The sequence below is a fragment of the Perissodus microlepis genome, chromosome 14 (assembly GCF_051167445.1).
Source record: "Perissodus microlepis isolate ML-2025 ecotype Zambia chromosome 14, ASM5116744v1, whole genome shotgun sequence".
Classification (NCBI taxonomy): domain Eukaryota; kingdom Metazoa; phylum Chordata; class Actinopteri; order Cichliformes; family Cichlidae; genus Perissodus; species Perissodus microlepis.
Window position 1 is genome coordinate 35142996 of NC_140474.1, and position 14254 is coordinate 35157249.

Genomic DNA, 14254 nt, shown 5'->3' on the forward strand with positions numbered 1-14254 from the left:
TTTTAGCTGAAAAACCTTACACCCAGGTAACTTGCAGTGTTGAAAACGTGTTTTTCGACAATGTTTGCTACTCTACAATCCGTCCTGCTCAGTAGTAAATTCAGTGACATTTGACCATCCTGTTGCTCCCATTGAAATGTATATAGCCTATTTAAAATCTAAAACTTATAATTGTCTGCAGCCTGCTGTTGTTACCACCAGGGGCGATTTTAGCCCATTTTTGGGGGTGCTTTGGCTTCAGCATCCCCAAAAATAAATCAAAGCACCCCCAAAGATTTCTTACTTTTTTGACAATATTTGCCGTTTGTGTGACACACTACTAAAAATATAAAAAGCATACAGTACTTATTTGAGACATAACATTTTAACAACAAAAGTATAGATACTCCCCATCCTCCCAAAATGGTTTGCTCCAGCTCGCCTCTCCCCTGCTCTGGCTCTAGCGCCCTGGTGGCTGAGACGCAGCGGAGCGGAGGTGTGAGTGCCTGGCTTAAAACAGGACATATTAGCTGCATTTAACCTTCAGTCACTCTTATATAGTTAGGTAGGAGTCAGACCATGTTTCTTTTTAGCTGAAATGCATTGCACTCAGGTACCCTGCAGTGTTGAAAACGTGTTTTCCGACGATGTTTGCTACCCTACCTACAATCCGTCCTCGTGTAGTAAAATCAATGACATTTGACCGTCCTTTTGCTCCCATTGAAATGTATATAGCCTATTTAAAATCTAAAACTTAAAATTGTCTGTAGCCTGCTGTTGTTACCACTGTCCTGTTTGAAATGGAATGAGAGAAGCTGGTTATTTTGTCATATGTGCATGTGCCGATATTAAACCCAGGAGCAACATTCAGGTAAAAGTGTAAGAACAAATCAATAAAGGATAATGTTGGATCAGTGTTTCAATATTTATGTCTTTTATTAGATGTACATGTGGTTTGGTTATTTGCCTTTTGTTTGAAAGTACATTGAGAGAGGACAGTTTTTATTAGTGATCTTAATAGTATTTTTTTCATATTAATGTAATTTTTTAATCTATTTGAATACAATCTATTTGTGTATGATTGTGAGTCCAAAGAGGGAGAGAGGAAAGAGGGGAACGTGAGGAGAAAGTACAAGGTCAGGAAGAACCAGGTAAGGAAACAGACAGGGAATAGTGACAGGCAAAACAAACTGTTAAACTGCTTGAGAGAGTTCACCAACAATAGTGATTTGTCAACCTCAAGCTGAGGCAACATAGGTTAAAATAAAAGAAAAATTCTGCAGAGCCATAGTAGTATCTGCAGTAAAGATCTTTTCATACATTGTATACATTGTACCAGAGGCAAAGTTGCCTCCAGTTTTATAATTTTTTTTTATCAATATTTTGTACATTTGTACATTTAAAGGACTCTTCTATTTTTCGAGTGTATTTTTATGTATCTGCACTGTAAACCCCAACAGTCTACCTGACTTATAAAGTTTGTGGATATAACAATTGAAATTCCTCACAAAGTTGAAAGAACTTAAAACTTTTCTGTTCTGTTAACGATTCAAACAGTTATAATTGTACATGGCTTAGAAGTTAAGAGTAAATACTGCTTTCTTAATTATGATTTTTGAGTAAATGGTTTTTTTCCGAGCTCCGCATGTGTACGTCAACTACGTCATGACGTTTTCTCTCTAACCTGAACGACGTTGACAGAAAATTCTGTTCAATATGGCTGCCCTTCTCGAGCGACTGGAGAGCACATTTGGAGAAACTTGTAAGTAAAACGGAACCTTCGTTATGTTTATTTTTTCCGTAAAAAAGGCAAGTATATTAATATGTTGCAGCCAATAACTTGTTTTCGAATGCGCTGTTGTTTTAAAAAGCACAGACCCAGGTGGTGAGTAGTTGGTCACTGTTGTTCGCGCTCTTTTTCAAACCGATGATGTCGTTAGTTTTACAGTTTTAACCGATTAAAACACAGTTTTAATAAGAATTGCACATAAAGAAAGTGTCTTAGTGATATTTTAACGACCCATTGCCAACGCAAGGAAGTTGGCGTTTTTACAACAGCAGCCTCATTGTTCGGCAGGTTTTTGTTTTTCTTCTCATTAGCATCGTTCAAAAGTGACTTAGCTAGCAGTGGCAACTTCTATCTAAAACAATTGAAATATAGCAAGGTGTTGTATATTTAGTGTGCTGATAAGGTTTTCAATATTTTTATTTTTTCTTCCAAGGCTGAAGACCGAAGACAAAAAGACAGAAGAAAAAAAAAATTCAGACTGCAATTAATTTCAGGTGGAGACAGTAAACGCAGGTGAGTTGAAAGATCTATTGAAGAGTCCTTTCTTCATGGCCATTAAAACATTTTTAGGTTAAAAGACCTGTTTTTTTGTTTTGTTTTTTAATCATGCCCCTGCTTTGTCACACTGAATCATGTTGAAAAGATATATTTTCATGGCTCCCCCCATTACCATTACCTTGTACTTCTTTCTACCAGTCTATTTTATTTTGTGACATTAACATCTTAAATGTACCCCGCCAGTTTAATTATTAATAGCTGTGTTAGTATTTATAATGCATTTTTTTTTTTATCATGTGCAGATCTACCAAGGGTCAGTGGCACAGTTCACTTTTTGTGGTAAGTTATAACACTTCATATGTGGTCACATAAGTAAGTTGTTTCATCAGTTGTTCAGTTCTTATAAAATAATGTTGTATAATTGTACCAAATCACTGAGGATACATCCAATGTGTAAATCCCAATCAACAATTTTACTGTGATATTCGCTCGTGTTTAGAGAATCTCCATTATCTTTGTTACTGAGTTTCCATTTTTGTAGGGCCAAATTTGTATTAAAAATTAATATTTTCATATGATGTGAAATGACTCAATCATTTCTAATTTTTAGAAGAAACCATTCATTAAGTCCCTTAAGGTGCAGATTTCATATATTGATAATGATAAAATTAACACAAATTAAAAGTTTCACTGATAAACACACAATTTTTCCTTGCTTTGAACCCCATGTTCTATATAGATCTGGAGAACACTATTTTAAAATACTGTGTAGGGTTTTTGTCAAATGATTAAGAAACAGACTCTTTGTCACAAGAGACAGAAAGGTTGTATCTTAAAAGAAATGTCTCCAAAATTTAGTAGAGTCCGATGTCATGCAGTTTCATAAACATGTATTCTCCCCAAAGAATGACACCTGAAAACTTTGCGTTAAATGAACTTTTCTTTTCCCTTTTTAGGAGGCGCCTGATATCAACGTGAAACGCACTGCAGTGCTTCGTGCCTTTCCTGTATACCTGCGGGAGGAGGACCCAGAATTCTTTAAGACATGTAATGTAAGTGTATTTTTGCATCACTTAAATTCTGCCAGTGAGATAAAATGCCATGGATTTTTTTAAATACAATTTAATACCCTAGCAGCTACCAAATTGTACAAGCAAAATACCCTCTCTTTAGAAAACCCTCACACACAAACACACACACAGGGTCAGGAGCAGGGCACAGGTGTATCACAGCACTTTGGCTATGCTGCAGGTGGCCCAAAAACCAGGCTGAAGTCGAGATTTAGTTTCTTTTTGAGATAAAGTCATGAAATAAAAAATTACTTTTTTTTAGAAAAATAACAAACATACAAATTATGTAGTGCAAGAAGCTAACACTTTAGCTTTAGTTAATGTATATTTTTCAAAAAAGTAGAGTACCCTAACTCGTTACAAAGTAACCCACTACACTGCTGAATGTTTTGCTAGATTACAGGTCATGCTTGTCTCATTCTCTCAAACCAACCTTACTTATTTAATTGGGGCGATCGTGGCTCAAGAGTTGGCAGTTTGTCTTGTAATCGGAAGGTTGCCGGTTCGAGCCCTGGCTCCGACAGTTTCGGTCTTTGTGTCCTAGGGCAAGAAACTTCACCCGTTGCATACTGGTGGTGGTCAGAGTGCCCGCTGGCCGCAGTGTCCGGCAGCCTCGCCTCTGTCAGTGCGCCTCAGGGCGGCTGTGGCTACAATGTAGCTTGTCATCACCAGTGTGTGAATGTGTGTGTGAATGGGTGGATGACTGAATGTGTAAAGCGCTATACAAATACAGGCCATTTACCATTGATACTGTGTCTATTCCAGGCGGACGCATTGGATGAGTCGACCCTAATTGACACTCCAGTTGCCCTTCTCACTGTGGTTACCAACGGCCAGTCCAGTCCATTTTACTTCCTCAAGCATGGCTGTTGTGGTGAAAGGCGACTAGGTGATGTGTGATATTCCCAGATTTGCAGATGCATTTGCTTTATTGTTTGGCTTGATCTATGCTCTGCATTTAGACGACCCCAGGAAGCTGGTTCACACATTTGTCTTTGTCCAAAATATCTTCATGGGGCTTGATGACGGCAAACCCCTGAAACCCCTGCCTACATGCTCTTAAAGAATATAAGGCAATGTTTGTTAGGACATGCACTCTGTTACTGAGCACTTTGTTTGAAGCACTTTATTTAAAGCAATCTAAGTTTACTACAGGCTTTGGGTGGATTTAACTCCATCAGTTTATCTAATTTTCCTATACTTGACTGCCTATCTGGTTATTTGGAAGCTGATCGTCTTTGTACCCATTTTAAAAAATTGTTTTTCATTTCTATTTAAAAAAAAGTGATTAGTATTTGACTTTTTGTTTTGCATTTTTGTGTATTTTGTGAAAGTTGCAATTAGGACTGATGTCGTCCTTTGTGATTTTATAAAAAGATAAATGTTCTACACTGAATTTATAATGCTCACTTTATGGTGCCCATGTCCATGTTAGTGGTTTTATAAAAGCATTTGTGATGTTTTTAAATTTTCATGAAAAAATGTTAAATAAACAAAATGTAAAGTAACTGAATTTCTGTACTTTTTTTTTTAGTAGTCTACACTCAAACATTGAAACATAAATATCTTTTAATTAATAATCATATAATTTGAGTTTAGGTTGTAATATAATTGCATTGTGTTGCATCAAAATAATAAACTACAAGAAATACAAAAATATTGAAATTAAAGTATACAGTCTTTGAGTAAAGCTCAATTAATAAAATATAAAATATAATTTTAAATTTTTAGGTTAACAATAAATACAAATTTTGAGTACCCCCATACTTAGAAGAGATGAGTTTGTGTACTTAAATCTTTTGAGGTAATCAGTTTCCACAAAAGTTTTGAGTTCAGTCAACTAATTCGGGTTTACAGTGTGTATTATATTATACATACACATTAAAAGTTAATCTCTGTCCAAAAAATGCACTCAGTTTACTTCTTACTCACTATGATCATCATTCATTATTCTCCCGCAGTAATTAAGGTTAGGATATGTATTTTCTTTTTTTTTCCAATCCATTCTTCTTTTGCAGCATCTAAATAACCTTTATCAGATTTGATGGCTCTGTTACAGATTTTTAAAAACTGTTTTGATTTTCTTTCACAAATGTGGGGATTGTGTTAAAATGTACAAAACAATGTCATGTTTTGTGACGAGGACCCAGGCAGAGAGACTTGATGAATCTTATGATTTAATAAAGAAATTTGCAGACTTGCACAGAGATGGTAAAATTATGATGACTGATAACAGAGACGAAGACAACAGATGACGAGGACAGGGAGAAACAGGGGTTTAAATGCACCAAAGAGACAGTCAGAGGGAACTGGAGACAACTGGAGACATTTAAGGATGCAGGGCCTGACAGAGACAGGGAAGAAGTGTCATTGTGACGAGTAAACTTTATCTTGCCTGCCTGGGCATCTCTCTGGGTGCTCAGCACCCCCAAAGCTCTGATACTAGAATCGTCCCTAGTTACCACTGTCCTGTTTGAAATGGATACTAACTAGCTAACTGACTGAATGCCCATTAACCTTATAACTCCTGTTGTGCGTGTATGTGTGTGTGTTTGTGTACAGAGAGACAGCCAGGTTCATAATGGGTATAAGGAAGTTTTTTCAAAAAAAGGAGCCACATTCAGGTAAAAGTGTAAAATCAAATGATCCGTCAATCAAGAATAACGTTGGATCAGTGTTTCAATGTTTATATATTTTATTAGATGTTCATGTGGTTTGGTTATTTGCCTTTTGGTTGAAAGTACACTGAGAGAGGACTTTTTGTTAGTGATCTTAATAGTATTTTTTTCATATTAATGTAATTTTTCATCTAATTGAATACAATCTATTTGTGTATGATTGTGAGTCCAAAGAGGGAGAGAGTAAAGAGGGGAACGTGAGGAGAAAGTACAAGGTCAGGAAGAACCAGGTAAGAAAACAGACAGGGAACAGTGACAGGCACAGAGAGACTTGATGAATTTAAGAATCTTATAATTTAATAAAGAAATTTGCAGACTTGCACAGAGATGGTAAAATTATGATGACTGATAACGGAGACTAAGACAACAGACGATGAGGACAGGGAGGAACAGGGGTTTAAATGCACCAAAGTGACAGTCAGAGAGAACTCGGGACAACATTTAAGGATGCAGGGACTGACAGAGACAGGTTTATCTTGCCTGGCTGGGCAGCTCTCTGGGTGAGAGAGATCAGCACCCCCAAAGCTCTGATCCTAGAATCGCCCCTGAATATATACATAAATAAATAAATAAATAAATAAATATATAAGGGGTGCAAGGATACTCGTATCGATATTGAACTGTTCGATACAGTGCTTTCGGTTCAGTACGCATATGTATCGAACAATGCAAAATTTTTAATTTATTTGATCAACTTTTCTTCTGACGATGCTGTCTGTGTGGATCAGTGGATCTGCGTTCGACTACTACGCCTAGGCTGCACTGTCGAGCGCAGATCCACTGAGCGCAGCGCAGGCTAGCAAGACAGAAGCTAAGCTCGTTGCAATATGGCAAATTGAACCTCCCCCACCCTCATTCAGATCTGGCCTTTGGAACTATTTTGGTCTTCATGTGAAGTATGACCCTGAAGGTAAGCGCGTCATGGACAAAAGTAAAACAGTATGTCGGATGTGCCACGCAATGCTCAATTAATTACATTGGTGGGAACTACTGCGTTAGCGCAGTTTGCTCGTTAACGTGTTGACGCCGTCCAGCCCCACGCACGGGGCGATCCGCGGTAGCTCGTTAACAGAGATTTGCCGTCTTGTGGCGTTAACGTCATTTCAGATTAATGCTGACAGCACTAGTGGGAACAAAATCTGCACATTTACGCCGACATCATCCTAGTGCAAAGACAAGTGGAAGCAGACAAAAACAACAAGCACGCATGCTACCAGAGATGGGCAGTAACGCGTTACTTGTAACGTGTTACTGTAATCTGATTACTTTTTTCAAGTAACGAGTAAAGTAAGGGATTACTATTGCAAAAACGGTAATTGATTACCGTTACTTTGCCGTAGGAACGCTGCATTACTGCCTTACTAAAACCGTGACTTTTTTGCGAGAATGTCTCATGACAGTGACGTAAGCGAGTGCGACGTTCGTGACAACAGCTGTGTGCAGATCAACAATGGATCATATATCGAGTGCGGGAGTATGAGCGTGCAGCGTTTAAAGCGTGGAAGTACTGACCTTACTTTGAGTTTGATTCCATAAAAAGTGACAAAAACATTAGCGTCCGTTGTGTGTTGGAAGAAAACTTCTTTTTACACTAAACAAGCTCCGAGTGCACAACGACGTAATGGGAAATTCACAGAGAAACTTGCGGATTCTTCCACTGACCGCTGCGCCACACCTGCACCAGGGTAAACCTCCACCTGCCCTACTCCTGCTTTACAGGTGAAAATAGAGCAACAGGACCGCTAGTCTTTGATTTTATTTACTTTCTGCTGTGTTTTACTTGCATCTATTTGAAAGACTGAGTGTAAACACACAAAAAAAATTATTTTATGTGCTGGAATGTGCAGAAAATAGGTTTAAATGTTAAACTAATTTCTTCAAGTCAGAGAATGGTGCATATAATTAAATTTTTGCTTCATGCATGAAGTTAAAAGATTAAAACTAATAAAACAAGTTTTAAAAAAAGAGACTTTTCCATTTGATTACATTTTGTATGATGGATTATGCAGAAAAAGTAGAGTTGGGCTGAAAGATCTATCGCTTTATCACCTCTTCAGGTTGTAAATCGTGTTTTTAAAAAGTAACTAAGTAACTAAGTAATTAATTACTTTTGAAAATAAGTAATCAGTAAAGTAACGGGATTACTTTTTTGGGCAAGTAATCAGTAATTAGTTACTGATTACTTTTTTCAAGTAACTTGACCAACACTGCATGCTACAAACTTTACCCGAGTCATTTAGACAGCCGTTAGCACATGATTCTCCTTATGGGGACCTGATATGTTTAACATGCTGCTGAGAATATAGCCCAGAAGAAGCGTATAGTATAGCTTTTATTTTGGAAAGAGCCATTTCTCTGTAATAAACTCTCTTTTCCAAAGATGAGTGATTTCTCGATCAGATAGATTTATTTTTTTATTACTTTGTTGTTTCAGCAACATTAAATTTAAAAACTGTACTTTTGAGTTAAAATATATATTTATAATTTTAATAAATAACAAATTAAAAAAGCATGAACATTTTTTTTTGTATCGAAAAAATATCAAACCGTGACACCAAAGTATCGAACCGAACCGAACCGTGAATTTTGTGTATCATTGCACCCCTAATATATATATATATATATATATATACACATATATATAGATATATATAAAAAAAACACCCATCTCGCCCCTGCGGGCGGTTTATCCTTCAAGCTCGGGTCCTCTACCAGAGGCCTGGGAGCTTGAGGGTCCTGCGCAGTATCTTAGCTGTTCCTAGGACTGCGCTCTTCTGGACAGAGATCTCCGATGTTGTTCCCGGGATCTGCTGGAGCCACTCGCCTAGCTTGGGAGTCACCGCACCTAGTGCTCCGATTACCACGGGGACCACCGTCACCTTCACCCTCCACATCCTCTCAAGCTCTTCTCTGAGCCCTTGGTATTTCTCCAGCTTCTCGTGTTCCTTCTTCCTGATATTGCTGTCATTCGGAACCGCTACATCGATCACTACGGCCGTCTTCTTCTGTTTGTCTACCACCACTATGTCCGGTTGGTTAGCCACCACCATTTTGTCCGTCTGTATCTGGAAGTCCCACAGGATCTTAGCTCGGTCATTCTCCACCACCCTTGGGGGCATCTCCCATTTTGACCTCGGGACTTCCAGGTTATACTCGGCACAGATGTTCCTGTACACTATGCCGGCCACTTGGTTATGGCGTTCCATGTATGCCTTGCCTGCTAGCATCTTGCACCCTGCTGTTATGTGCTGGATTGTCTCTGGAGCATCTTTACACAGCCTGCACCTGGGGTCTTGCCTGGTGTGATAGACCCCAGCCTCTATGGATCTTGTACTCAGAGCTTGTTCTTGTGCTGCCATGATTAGTGCCTCTGTGCTGTCTTTCAGTCCAGCTTTGTCCAGCCACTGGTAGGATTTCTGGATGTCAGCCACCTCCTCTATCTGCCGGTGGTACATACCGTGCAGGGCCCTGTCCTTCCATGATGGTTCCTCGTCTCCCTCCTCTTTCTTGGGTTTCTGCTGCCTGAGGTATTCACTGAGCACTCGGTCAGTTGGGGCCATCTTCCCAATGTATTCTTGGATGTTCGTTGTCTCATCCTGGACTGTGGTGCTGACACTCACCAGTCCCCGGCCCCCTTCCTTCCGCTTAGCGTACAGCCTCAGGGTGCTGGACTTGGGGTGAAACCCTCCATGCATGGTAAGGAGCTTTCTTGTCTTTATGTCAGTGGCTTCTATCTCCTCCTTTGGCCAGCCTATTACCCCAGCAGGGTACCTGATCACGGGCAGGGCGTAGGTGTTGATGGCCCGGATCTTGTTCTTACCATTCAGCTGACTCCTCAGGACTTGCCTGACCCTCTGCAGGTACTTGGTGATTGCAGCCTTTCTAGCGGCCTCTTCATGGTTCCCATTCGCCTGCGGGATCCCCAGGTACTTGTAACTGTCCTCTATGTCTGCAATGTTGCCTTCTGGTAGTTCAATCCCCTCAGTTCTGACTACCTTCCCTCTCTTCGTTACCATTCGACTACACTTCTCCAGTCCGAACGACATTCCAATGTCATTGCTGTATAGCCTGGTAGTGTGGATCAGTGAATCGATGTCTCGTTCACTCTTGGCATACAGCTTGATGTCATCCATGTACAGGAGGTGGCTGACAACTGCTCCGTTCCGTAGTCGGTATCCGTAGCCAGTCTTGTTAATGATCTCACTGAGGGGGTTCAGGCCTATGCAGAACAGCAGTGGGGACAGAGCATCTCCTTGGTAGATCCCGCACTTGATGGTGACTTGTGCTATGGGCCTGGAGTTGGCCTCTAGTGTTGTACGTCACATCCCCATTGAGTTCCTGATGAAGGCTCTTAGGGTCCTGTTGATCTTGTACAATTCTAAGCATTCCAGGATCCAGCTGTGGGGCATTGAGTCATAGGCCTTCTTGTAATCAATCCAGGCAGTGCACAGGTTGGTCAGTCTGGTCTTGCAGTCTCGGCTGACTGTTCTGTCTACCAGTAGCTGGTGTTTTGCACCTCTGGTATTCTTGCCAATCCCTTTCTGTGCCCCACTCATGTATTGACCCATGTGCCTGTTCATCTTAGCCGATATGATGCCTGACAGGAGCTTCCATGTAGTGGTGAGGCAGGTTATTGGTCGGTAGTTGGAGGGGACCGGTCCCTTCTTGGGGTCCTTGGGGATCAGGACCGTTCGACCTTCGGTTAGCCATTCCGGGTGTCTCTCGTTAACTAGCAGCTGGTTCATTTGTGCTGCCAGACGCTCGTGGAGTGCAGTCAGCTTCTTCAGCCAGTAGGCGTGAACCATGTCGGGCCCTGGTGCTGTCCAACTCTTCATACTGGAGACCCTTTCTTGGATATCTGCCACTGTGATGGTTACTGGTCCCTGTTCAGGGAGGTCGCTATGGTCTGCCCTCAGATCCACTAGCCACTGAGCATTGCCGTTATGGGTTGCGTCCTTCTCCCATATGCTCTTCCAGTATTGCTCCGTCTCCAGCCTTGGTGGTGCTGTTCTCTTATTGTTCCCTTGCCACTGAGAGTACACCTTTGCTGGTTCTGTGGAGAACAGCTGGTTTATTCTCCTGCCTTCTATCTCTCTGGTGTACCTCCTCAAGCGGCTGGCCAAGGCTGTGAGTCTTTGCTTGGCAGTTTCCAAGGCCTCAGGTATGGACAGTTTGCTGTATTTCTTATGCACCTTCTTTGCCGCACCTTTCTGCAACTCCGTTAGTTGGCTAACCTCCCTCCGTGCTGCTTTGATCTTGCTCTCTAGCCTCCTTCTCCATGGAGGGTACTGCCCCTTGTGGCTGTTCAACTTGTAGCCAAGCATCTCACTGATCACTGCTGCCGTATTGTAGATCAGTTTGTTAGTGTCGGTAATCGTGGTTGTAGGTATCGTCCGTAGTGCTGCATTAACATCATCTAGCAGACCTTCTGAGGGTACTTCACGTAATCTTGGTAACCGGCTACGGGGGATCCAGGTTTCAAGCTTGGCCATGATCCTATTTGTCAGGTCAGTTCCTCTCGCACTCAACGATCCTTCTCCTATCGCACTTGGGGCTATGTACCCAATCTCGGGTGGGGGTGATGATATCTCCCCCCTGACCTGGCGTCCTGACTCCTCCTTGCCGTAGCATTTATGTTGTACCTCGTCAATCTCTAGCTGTGATAGCAGTCCCTTCTTTCGAATGTTGGAACACTGAGCTACTAGTTGTTTCGCCGTCATTGTGGATGTTGGGTATCGAAGAATCCATAGGTCCCTCATCCTATTCATGTAGCCCCTTCCGCCAGGGTTACTTGTGTAGTAGCATTCCAACAACGCCCTGTTTTCGTCTCTTGCCCACCGATGCCTTCTTGTTCCAGTAGCCCACTTGTCGTCAGGGTGCCCTGGTTCCTCAACACCTGACGCGGACCTTGTTGATCCGGGCGTAAGACAACATGCATGAAGAGGATGAAGTGGACAAAATACTCATTTGCCTAATAATTCTGCACTCCCTGTATGTATGTGATCAAATGTGATCAAAATATGTAGATTTAAAAATATAACTGAAAATTCACTTTGTAAAAAAGATTTTTCATTTTCAACATTCTTGTACTACATATTAATGTACATATTAATATATGCACTAAAATGTTCAATAAACTTTAGCCTGGTGAATGGTCATGCTGGACATGTGTACAACATGTGATGGCTAGTAACATTAGTAATTTAATTAAAATTAATTGGAACATGGGACTACATTTCTAAAATGGAATGTCATATATTTCTGTGCACAAAATCACATAAGCCACAGGTGTCGAACTCCAGGCCTCGAGGGCCGGTGTCCTGCAGGTTTTATGTGTGTCCTTGATCCAACACAGCTGATTTAAATGGCTAAATGACCTCCTCAACATGTCTTGAAGTTCTCCAGAGGCCTGGTAATGAACTCATTATGTGATTCAGGTGTGTTGACCCAGGGTGAGATCTGAAACCTGCAGGACACCGGCCCTCGAGGCCTGGAGTTCGACACCCCTGACATAAGCTAACTACCAGCATGAAAACTCATTTTGCCAGCTACTCAAATACAACTGAGCAGTGCCTCCCTCTGCTGGCAAGGGTTAGCAATTACCCATCATTCATGGTAATTCTGTCTACTATACATTAAAATTGCAAACATTTCCTCTCTCCAAGGCAACCATTTTTAGGTTTTAGAATCAGCCCCATTAAAAAAAAAAAACAGCCAGTATATATATATATATATATATATATATATATATATATATATATATATATATATATATAAAGCCCTTCTTAGATTTGCTAGAAAATGTCAAAGAGTTGAAGGCAAAGGTATGAGCTTGCTGAACTTTTTAAATATATATGATTCTTAAAGCAGAATAATGCTACATTACCATATAGAATAAGATGCATAGATCTAGAGTAAACAACCTAAGTGGTTAAAATGAATTAAATATAACGCAACATGCACATTAATTTTGCAGTAATATCAATTTAAATATATTAGATATGAAAATAAACATTTTTCTGCACAATGAGTACTAACATGCAATTTTCTGATAACTGCCCAGTGTCACTGGGTATTGGCAAAATATGCACAACATACAGTGCCACCTTCATCATTCCTTTTCAACTTGTGCATCTCAGGCTTTCAGTGCAACTCTGGGTAACAGAACTACTCTGACAGTTCTACAGTGATTGGATGTATACGTGATGGACAGGAGCAGGAGGATGATTTTGTGGAGTGGTCTGGAAGAAATCATCTCTGAGTAAGACCAGAGATCATCAACTACAGAAGGAAGAAAACAACTACAGCCTGTGCCTATCCAGGATTTTGAGGTGGTACCTGGTGCCCACACTGACAACAAGGTGAAGTAGAAGACCAACAATTAGCTAGCCAGTTTTAATGTTCTATTTTTGTTGTTGCTTTTGTTTTGAAAGGAAAATTCTAAAGGAGCCAGTTGAGGTGGTTTGGGCATTTGACTAGGATGCCTCCTGGACGCTTCCTATAGGTGAGGTACTCTGGGCAGTGGACTCAGTGGAGAGATCACACATCTCTGCAGGCCTGGAATGTCTCAGTATTCCCCCGGAGACACCCCGGATAGAAGAGGTGGCTGTTGTGAGGGAAATCTCTGCTTAGACTGCTGCTCTCGCAACGTGAACCTGGATAAACAGCAGAAAATTAATGAATGAATGGATGGATGGACATTTTTACTAGTTATATATCACTAATTAAAGTTATACTTATTTTACTTTATTGTGCCTACTTTTATTTTCAACTAGTTATTATTGTTGTTGATTGTTAAGATTTTATTAAGCTGAACACCACTCTACTTATTTAAGTTATTTAGGTTTGTTTGATTTAAGTCAAACATTAACTACTATAACATAAAAAATTTCCCAGTTCTGGGATAAATAAACTATATCTATCTTTACCTTAATATCTAAATACTTCTATTTTACAGAGACTTTAAATGCAGGACCTTTACTTGCTGTGGATGTTGCGATCATGCGCCTACTTTAAGTGGGCCTGCACAGCATTTTTATTCCTTGTCTACCAGTCCCATATATTGATGCAATGCCCCACATTTTAATGTGCTCTAGTTTGCAACAGAGAACACCAAGATGAAAAAGTGTGGTTCAGAACTGATGTGCTATAAGTGCTTTGCAAGAGCAGAAAAGTGCTGCATAACAATCAGTCCATTTACCAAGAATCAGTCCGTGTGCTGACCTATGGATTAATTGCTA

The 14254-nt window shown here is 40.5% G+C and overlaps 1 long non-coding RNA gene across 2 annotated transcripts; it reads left to right on the forward strand.

The window, feature by feature from the left end:
* The first annotated feature begins 2026 nt into the window (after window positions 1-2026).
* Window positions 2027-4982, forward strand: LOC146374315 (uncharacterized). 2 transcript variants are annotated; one of them, XR_014802171.1, is made up of 4 exons: window positions 2027-2281; window positions 2569-2605; window positions 3223-3318; window positions 4102-4982. It is a non-coding gene; the product is annotated as an uncharacterized LOC146374315 (long non-coding RNA). The 2 variants fall into 2 exon arrangements; XR_014802170.1 differs by having other exon boundaries at window positions 2027-2605.
* Window positions 4983-14254: the final 9272 nt, after the last annotated feature.